The sequence below is a fragment of the Hibiscus syriacus genome, unplaced genomic scaffold, assembly GCF_006381635.1.
Source record: "Hibiscus syriacus cultivar Baekdansim isolate YM2019G1 unplaced genomic scaffold, ASM638163v2 tig00001478_pilon, whole genome shotgun sequence".
Taxonomy (NCBI): domain Eukaryota; kingdom Viridiplantae; phylum Streptophyta; class Magnoliopsida; order Malvales; family Malvaceae; genus Hibiscus; species Hibiscus syriacus.
Window position 1 is genome coordinate 2,564,644 of NW_024061874.1, and position 9,283 is coordinate 2,573,926.

A 9,283-nucleotide genomic window follows, 5' to 3' on the forward strand; every position below is an offset into this window, starting at 1 on the left:
AAAGATTCCATCGTCCGATCAAGTACCTTAAGAAATATGTATTATATCACACCCGGACTCTAGGTAAGAAGTTTGAGAAACATTTTGTAATAGTTTAACTGAAATTGGAACTTTAAAGGAATAAATTGAAAGAACTTTAAATTTTACAGGTTGTAAAATTAATAAATAAAAAGTTAAGTTCCAAATTTGAGAACTTCAAGAAGCTGGAGGCTTAACTCCATGATTTACCCTTTAAAACATCATGGTTCTCTCCTTAACTCACGCAACTCGCCTTGATATTCCCTTATTAATTTATATGTTTATAATTATTTATTATTAATTTCTTATTTCTTATTTATTATTATTTATTTTTCCTTTTATACCAAAAACCATGAGTTCCTTTCCCCAAAACCTAAATTCAATTCACTTAAAAGTATCCTGCCGCAACCCTACAAAAATTACTTCATCATATTTTATGGATTCTCTTATAGCAGTTCATGTTTTGCTCTTGACTTTGTTAAGTTGAAACCGTAGGAGACCCTCCCCTAGTTTAGTTTCCGATGATGCTCAAGTTCTGCACATTCTCCACTGTCAAACAAATGTTCGTGCGAGACCCTCCCCCATGCTGCTACCTTGACCCAAACATATTGAATCAATTTTAAGCCTTAGAATTATTAATTCATTGGAGATTCAAAGTATCATTTACCAAGTTGGTGATAAAAGGGGTATCAAAGTATCATTTTGGGAAAAGATTTTACAAGTTGATCAAAAAAGAAAACCGAGCTTGAGAGTTATTAATTTATAAGAGATTCAAATGGATTTGAAATGCGAAGAAAAAATTAATAAAGATATAAGCACATGATACATGCATCGCAAGGCTCACATCAAAGGAAGAAGTGATAATTTTTCCAAATGATCCACTCGTCCAAGTCTTGGAAAAGAAGATCAGAACAACAACAGACTTGCGACGACTTTTTGAATGGGATCCTGATCTTATTTGGTCAACATGTCTTCTGAATATACAACCGTCTGTCTCTTAGATTTCCAACGGTTCTTGAATCGCATCAATCCGATATCGGGAACTCAAGATACATTCATTTTAGTGAAGACAACACATGCAGAAATTCCTATACGAGATTAATATGTGATTTTGTAAATATTATGAATTTTTAATATTTATATTGATTATTTGTACAAATATAATTTAATATAGGATGATGCATTATTTTTTAAGATTAGATTTATTATTTTATTAGGAATTAAGGTTGAGTTAAAACATTATTTTTAGTTAATATTAGGAATTAGAATTAAGACATGTTTAGTTTTGTTATTATATTATTCATTAGTTATTTAGGACCTTTAGAACTCAACCCCTATATAAAGGAGGCTTCATTCAACTTTGTAAGACAGATTTCTTTGATTAATAATACAACGAGAGTTGGTTTTTGCAAGTGTTGATTGCTTTGTGCCTTCGAAGCTTCTTCGCCTTCGAAGCTTCTTCTCCTGGAGTTCTTTCAAGTTCTTGTGAGGGAGATTAATCTTCACACTCCAATTTTCCTTTTCATCGCGGCTAGGAGGGTTGGTTAGAGCCATTTATCGAGTTTGCCTTTTCATTGCGATTAGGAGGTTCAATAGGACACTTATCCATCTATTTCCCCAAATCCATCCGCACCATCAATCATCTTTACCGTCCACCTTCATAAAGGAGATCTTTTGATTTCTTTAGCATTTTATTTTATTTTCAATTTCTTTATCTTTTTTTTAATTTGTTCTAATCTTATTGCCTTGATTCCAACACCTAAAAGAAACCCTAAAGAATCCTAGCTGTTACTGCCACCTTCTCATATTCATCCCCTTTGTTCTTCATCAACGTTCATTAATCCGTCACCGCTTCCCTATCAACACATAAAGTCAAAGGACAAAGGAATAAGATGAACTCGTTTGTTAAAGTTTTGTTTTTCCTTAGTAAAGCATAAGATCAAGGAAGTTTGGGAAAAAGAAGAGAATATGATAATGTAGTTTCCTTATTGTTCTAATCTGGTATGTGTTGAAAATTTGAGGAAAAATTTTCTTTTAGGGGAAGAATTGTAATACCCAAAAATTTTGTCAAGTGACCAAAATGAAGAATTTGAAAGTATAGTTGCCAAAGTATTAATTTGGAAAAATTTAGTGACCATAAATGTAATTTTTTAAAGTTATTTATTTTGGCCCGTAAATCAATATTTTATTGAAAATTGAAGTTTTTTTTTGTGTGAATCAGAATTTTGATTCGGGATTTGTATTAAAATCTATAAAACAATAAAGTCTAATAAGAATTCGGGTAATGATGATAGAAAAAGTTTGGAAATATTATTTCCATAATTTGACCATTGAAATTTAACATGGATCAGTGGAATTGAGGTTGATTTTCCATGTTAAACCGAAATTTTGAATTTTGGTGACTAAATTGCATATTTTGGAAATTGTTTGGGCAAAATTGGAAAGTTATTTTTTTCATAATTGACTTTTTAATATTAAATTAGAAGATATTTTGGTGGCAAGTTTAAATTATAATTTTTAAAGATAAAATTGAAATTTCTCATTAATTGAATTTAAAATTCAATTATATTAGAATGATGCCAAGTGTATTAAGTGATAATGGCAAGAAAAATCAAGAAGAATTCAGCCATTCTTCTTCAAGGCTGTCGTGAACTCCATAGCTACAAAGGTAAGGTTTTCAATTTGATTTTTTAAGCTTCCATGGTTGATTTTGGATTAAGCTATTAGATAGAGAATTAATCCTCTTGAAATTCTCTATCATTTGGTATAAAAATTTCATGGAAATAATGCTTGGATGATGAATTTCATTAATTGGGTGGTTGAAGAATATGTTGGATTTTGAAAAATTAATGGATGAATTTTATGTTATTGATGTTGTAGATTAATTTTCAAGTATGAGTGATGATTAAAAACAAGTATAAAGGCATATATAAGTTTCGTCCATGGTAGGGTTTATGCATATTGGTTGAATTTTGATTGAATTTGATGTTAGATGAGTTCTAAATGATTTGGAGATTGAATTGAATCAATTGGAACCTTAAGATAGTAAAAGGACCATTTTATAATTATATAATTATGGGTGTTCATTGCTGGAATTTTATGTTTAAATGCTGAATTTGAAGTTAGACTATTGTTTTGGATCAAATTGCAAAATTTTGGGAAGTTTAGTAGTCAATTCGAATAAGCTTGAAATTTGGGGATTTAATTGCATGTTTGCAAATGTGAAGGAACTAGATTGAGTATATTACTACAATGCTGGAATTTTATAATTTGGGTTTAAATTAAGTAAAATGGTAAGGAAGATTTTGAATAAATTGGAAAAGTTAGGATAAAGTCTAAAAGAATTCATAAATGGTGAATGAAATGTAAATTTTTTAAAATTAAGTAGTTTGGTGATGAATATGAAATTATTTGGAATTGAAGAATAATTTTGGAAATGTTGAAGTTGTTATGGAAAAGTGAAGTGATTTTTATATCGAACAACCATCCAATATATTTTATGAATATTTATTATTAGATTTCACATATATTAGTACAATACTAACATATGCTTTGAATATTTGTGTTGTATATGATTTTGTCTAGACTGTGATAAATCTCATAATCAAAGCGAATTGAAAGTGAAAGATCAAGTACGAGAGTAAAAGGTTAACTTGTGAGGCATTACCAAGTGAGTACATTATGGTTTTTATGCTATTTTATATGATATGAGGACGGCTTGCGATGAGCCAACCACAAATGGTTTTGAAAGAAAGTTTTAAATTTATATCATGAATTATTTTTATACTATATACAAAATGATGTGTCGATAATTTGAGTATAAATTACTCAATATATTTTATGTGATATTTTATTAAAACAATGTTTCAATAATTTTTGGAAATGGTTTTGAAAGGATTATAATGTATGAAGTATTTAAAATGTTTTATACGAAATTTGATAAATGAATATGAATGATTTCGAGTATGAGCTTCCTAATGCAATGAATTTGATAAAGATTGAATGAACATGTTGATATATATATATATATATATATATATATTGGATAAATGAATAATATATATGACACAAAAGCCTATTGTATGTACATAGAGAGTCATAGGTACAATTGGCATGCCATGAGGTGGAGTAATATATGTTATCTGATCTTGTACATTCGTGTACATTAAATAATGGCACCTTTGGTGCAAATTATCCTAAGCAATCGGTGTGCATATTTATGTTTACTAATGATAGCACCTGGAGTGCTTATTGTGCACACTCGCCTGACTCACGTACCTTGCATTCTCTTAAAATATATATTGGGCTATGAAAATGAAATGTGAAAGTTCTGAAATGTGATTAAATGGAAAAGAACATTAAATAATTATTGTGATTGATATTGATTACCATGATTTTTATAAAAATCATGAGATGATGATTTTTGGCATGATATGCCTTTTATGTAATAAAGTGTTTATATATGTGATATAAGTTGGAAGAAAACTATTGTTTATTGAGTATTCAGATTTGGCACTATATGCTTATACATGTGCTAAAGAACCATTTTTCAGGTTCAATTTCATTAAAAGGAAAAAGGTTTGAATTATTAATTTTATATTTTTATATGATGGTAGTAGCACTCTAGTTATTTATGTTCTTTTCACAATTTAAAATGTCTTACCATAGGTTATATGCACATGTGATTGTTTCGCGCGTAGGTAAAGGAAATGGATCGAAGTAAGGAGTGTGGTTTGGCATCACTTTTGAAGATTATATCATCTCTCCAGTATCAGTATGTTATTTTATAATGATTTGACTTTTCTAGTTGGCATGTATATTGTATGAGTATAATGATTGAATCGTAAACAATTAAATATACATACTAAAAAAATGGACACAACTAAGTATAATAAAGAGAGCATATGCATGAATAGTAGTCTACTAAGTTATGTTTAAAATGTTATTAGTATGGATTTTATAGTATATAGATTTTAGACAATTTTAAACATTATATGAAGCAGTATTGAATGGCTACATTACTGCCTAAAATCAGTTTTGAAATTAATGATAAAATATTTATTTTCTATTTTTACTCGATTAAATGTTTTAGTGATTAAAATAAATTTGATGTTTTTGAAAGAAACAAAATTTTACTAGTTTTTGAGTATGAAATGTTATAAAAGGTCAATGAGACATCTTTAACTCGTATTTGAGTACGTATATGGGTTATGGGTGTTACAAGGGTACTTTCTGGGATGTGTTATGAAGTCTCTACATGCCTAGGGTAAGACCTAGCATCAGGAGGATCAATCATTCTCCTTTTTGTACCCACTGTATATTTTTATATGATTTTTTTGTTATATTTTGGTGACACAAGTTTTTAATATTGTATTTATGTTTCTTTATTACCAATATTTTGTTTCTGGCATGATTTATACAATTTTCCAATGTGGCTATTTTATATATGTTTATCGTATGAACCTTACTAGGATATTTTCATAATTTTACTGATATATGTGTTTGATCTTCTGGAATGGATTTTTGACTTCATTTTAAATAAGAAAGGATTTCTGAAAATGATATGTGACCACCTAGATTCGTTCATAACGTCTAGACTAGGTCTAGTGGGTTACAACTTGCTAGGCCTGACATAGAGAATAAATTCTCACAAAGGCGTTGCTTTCCCCTCACTTTAAAAAGGGACGAAGTTAAGGTATAGACCTATGAAATGCATTTTTTGAAAACTAAATCTAAAAACACTAAAAGCACACATCGGTAAAACTATTTATATGTAAAGTAAATATTACCCAAATGAGATCAAAAAATTAAATAAGAATAAATCCATAAATTTCATTTGAGACAACAACTAGTCGACCATGGTCTCATTCTCTAACGTTTCCATCGGAGTTACCAAGCAATCGAAGCATCTTTAAGGGTCAGGTGGTGGATCATCCTTTAAAGTTCCTCTTCAAATGACATTGAATTATGGTTCGAGAGAGTCGTCACCAATCCTTTTTATAGTGTGATTGGATCACCCAAAGCAAAACTTGTTAATTTAATAAAGTTAAAATAACAAATTGAAGTCTACTTACAAGAGAAATAGATCTAAGAATCAATTATGTGTGGGGAAGGATTAGTACCCACAATTCCCTTTCAGTACCTAGTCAGTTATATGGTTGTCTTAGAACAAAAAATCTTGAATTCACGAATAACCTTAATTGTTGATCCCTTGAATAAACATAAATTACACTTATACCTTATTCTGGAAGCCATTATGGAAACACCCATTAAAAGCCTTCAGAATTGTCTCTAGTTTTAAGTCAAACCTTTATCAGCAAAACAAAGTCGAAGCACCATCCATCCCATAGCATCCGAGGAAACGGTTCTGACTCAGAATGGGATGAATACACAAATCGAATCCTAATTTTATTAGAGATGCCTTGAAATAAAATAAATCTTGTTCATACCTAGAAAAGGAAAGGAATTTCATTAGTATAATATTATATATATGATTAAAAATTAAATAAATAAAATAACATGAGTACCAAAATTGAAATAATAAATAAAGATTGGAGGTATGATAAATTAACAAATAAAATAAAGTCTAAACGAATAAATTAAATTTGAACAAATTACATTCGAAAATAAATTAAATTAAAAGAAAAAGAAATAATAAAGGTTAAGGGTCTTCACCAAAATAAACATGAAAATAAACAAACAAAAGAAAATATGTAGATCTAAATATTGTATAAGTTAAAGAATCTAAATATTGTATAAGTTAAAGAATCTAAATAAAATAAATTAATTAATTAAAACAATAGGACTAAAATGAATTAGAATGAAAATTGAAAAACTAAAATAAAAGGAATAAAAGTAAATAAGATCAAATCACAATGGGCCACAATCAAGATTTTCTCGAAGACTTAAAGCCAAAACAACGTCATTTTGGTAAAGGTGTAAGTAGTATGTTTTGGTTTTTTTTTTTATATTCCTCATTTCTTCTTTTTCCCTTTTGTTTTCATGTAAGAAAATTTCTCCCCTCTCTAAAGCTTAGCCAGTGGCCACCACCCACAGCTAATGATCATTGTTGATTGGTCATTGTTGGTGGTGGTCATTCATTCGCAAATTACTCTATGAGACTCGCTTCGACGTCTTGAATCCAAATTTAGTGTATGTTTTTTCTGAAGATATTCTGTTTGTCGCTTAACAACCAAATATCGTTCGGTTTGCCTTTCTTCGATCTGTCATCATCCGTCGTCAGATCATCCCAATTTTTTTGTATGTTGTTCTATGGCTTCTACTCTGCCTTTCTTCAATCTTCGTCCCAGCTCACCGGCCGAATGGGTAAGCTCCTCACTTTATTTTTCTTTGTTTTTTTTCCTTCTCACGCTTGTGTTTCTCTTTTGTAGACTAATCGTTGGAAAATGGTGTCCTCACTGGACTTTGTTCAGAGTTATAAAAAGAGCATGCAATGACAAAGTAAAAAGGAAGTTCCTTTTTCGAAATCAAAAACCTCTATTTTATTTATGTTTGATTTGCAAGATACAATGGTTGCTTCTCCCTTTCATTTTTTTCCCGATTCGACCCCCTTTTGATTCTTTGAATGGATTCTTATACAATAATCATCCCATTTACATTCCAAAAAATTAAGAGATTCGAAATCCCTCTTTTCATTTAATCTGAACATCTTTCGGATTCGATTTAATTGTGTTCATTTCCTTTTTCTTTTTTTCTTTTCGTAGGAGAAGATTTTTTTGCCAAAAAAATCTGCTTGTTTGATGCAGGGGGATCTGAGACAGATGATGCTGAGCTGTCAGATTGCACGTTGATGGCGCTGAGATACCATGAGTTGGCAGATCAGCGCAAAGGCGGGAATTGATTGTGACATGTTCCTTATTGGGGTCGTTTTGAGTATGTTTCAGTCTTTTGGCCATAACTTTGGCTACAGGTGTCAGAATCGCGCATAAGACCCCAATCCGGAAAGCTCTCTTTTCGACGCGCACGCTCTCCACATTGAGCTACGCTCCATGTGGCCTTTTTTTCAACCTCAAATTCTGCCGTTTTCCCCTCCGAATCACTAGATTTAGTTATTTTTTACTATTTATGGTAATATTTCGATTGTTAATTAGGAAGTCAATTTAAATCCGATTTAGACCGGATTTTTGGGAGATTGCTTATTTTATTTCGAATTTCAATTTAGAGTGATTTTCGGGATTTTGCTATTTTTGGCAAAATTCGAATAAATACGATTTTTGCTATTTTTGGCAAAATTCGAATAAAGACGATTTTTTTAGCTATAACAGTCCGGCTTGTGGACTGCTTTTGGGAGTTATTGATTTTATAATATTTTATTAAACCCTAGAGACTTTTTTTCTCTGGTTTTTGGGCGAATTTTCTCTTGTGAATCGTCTGTCGGAGCTAGCCTACAGGATAATCACTATTCTGTCTGGCGTCATTGTTGGAGCCTGAAATTTCAGCGTGTGGAAGGGACACCCACTTGTGGACGCGCGTGGTGGAGAGGAACCGTTGGCGAATGGGTTATACACGCACAATTGGCTGACACAACTCCATGGAAGTGGCTCTCGCTGTAATGGACTGATTTTGTAAATTTGACACGTAAAAACAAAGACCATTAGTACCCATGCCATTAACAATAATATAATAAAATTAATAATAATATAATAACTAATGACAATAATAATAATACGTAGTAATAATATATAATAAATATTAATAATTAGTAATAATAATAACTACTACTACCTATTAATATATAATACTAATAACATATAATAAATACAATAATATAAAAAGAATAATGCTAATACTAAATGATGGTAAGTAACAGTATTAATAATTATAGTAATATATAACAATAATGATAATAATAATATATAATAATAACATATGAAACTAATATTAAATATTTAGTAAATATTAAAAGATAAAGATAAATTAAGAAAAAGATTAAAATAAAATGTTCAAATTAAATCTTGAACGAAAATGGTCCACGGAAGTTAGCAAAGTGGTGGTCGGAGGAGTTTCTAGTTTATGGTGTATACACTTATTTTGGTCCGAATTTGTTTTTATTTTATTTTGTTATATATATATATATATATATATATATTAATATAGTATAATTTTTGAAAATATATATAATGTGTAGTTTTTGAAAACATTCTAAAAATATATATATAATATATAGTTTTTAAAACATTTTGAAAACTTATATAATATATAGTTTTTAAAAATATATATTTTGAAAAAATATATATAATATATA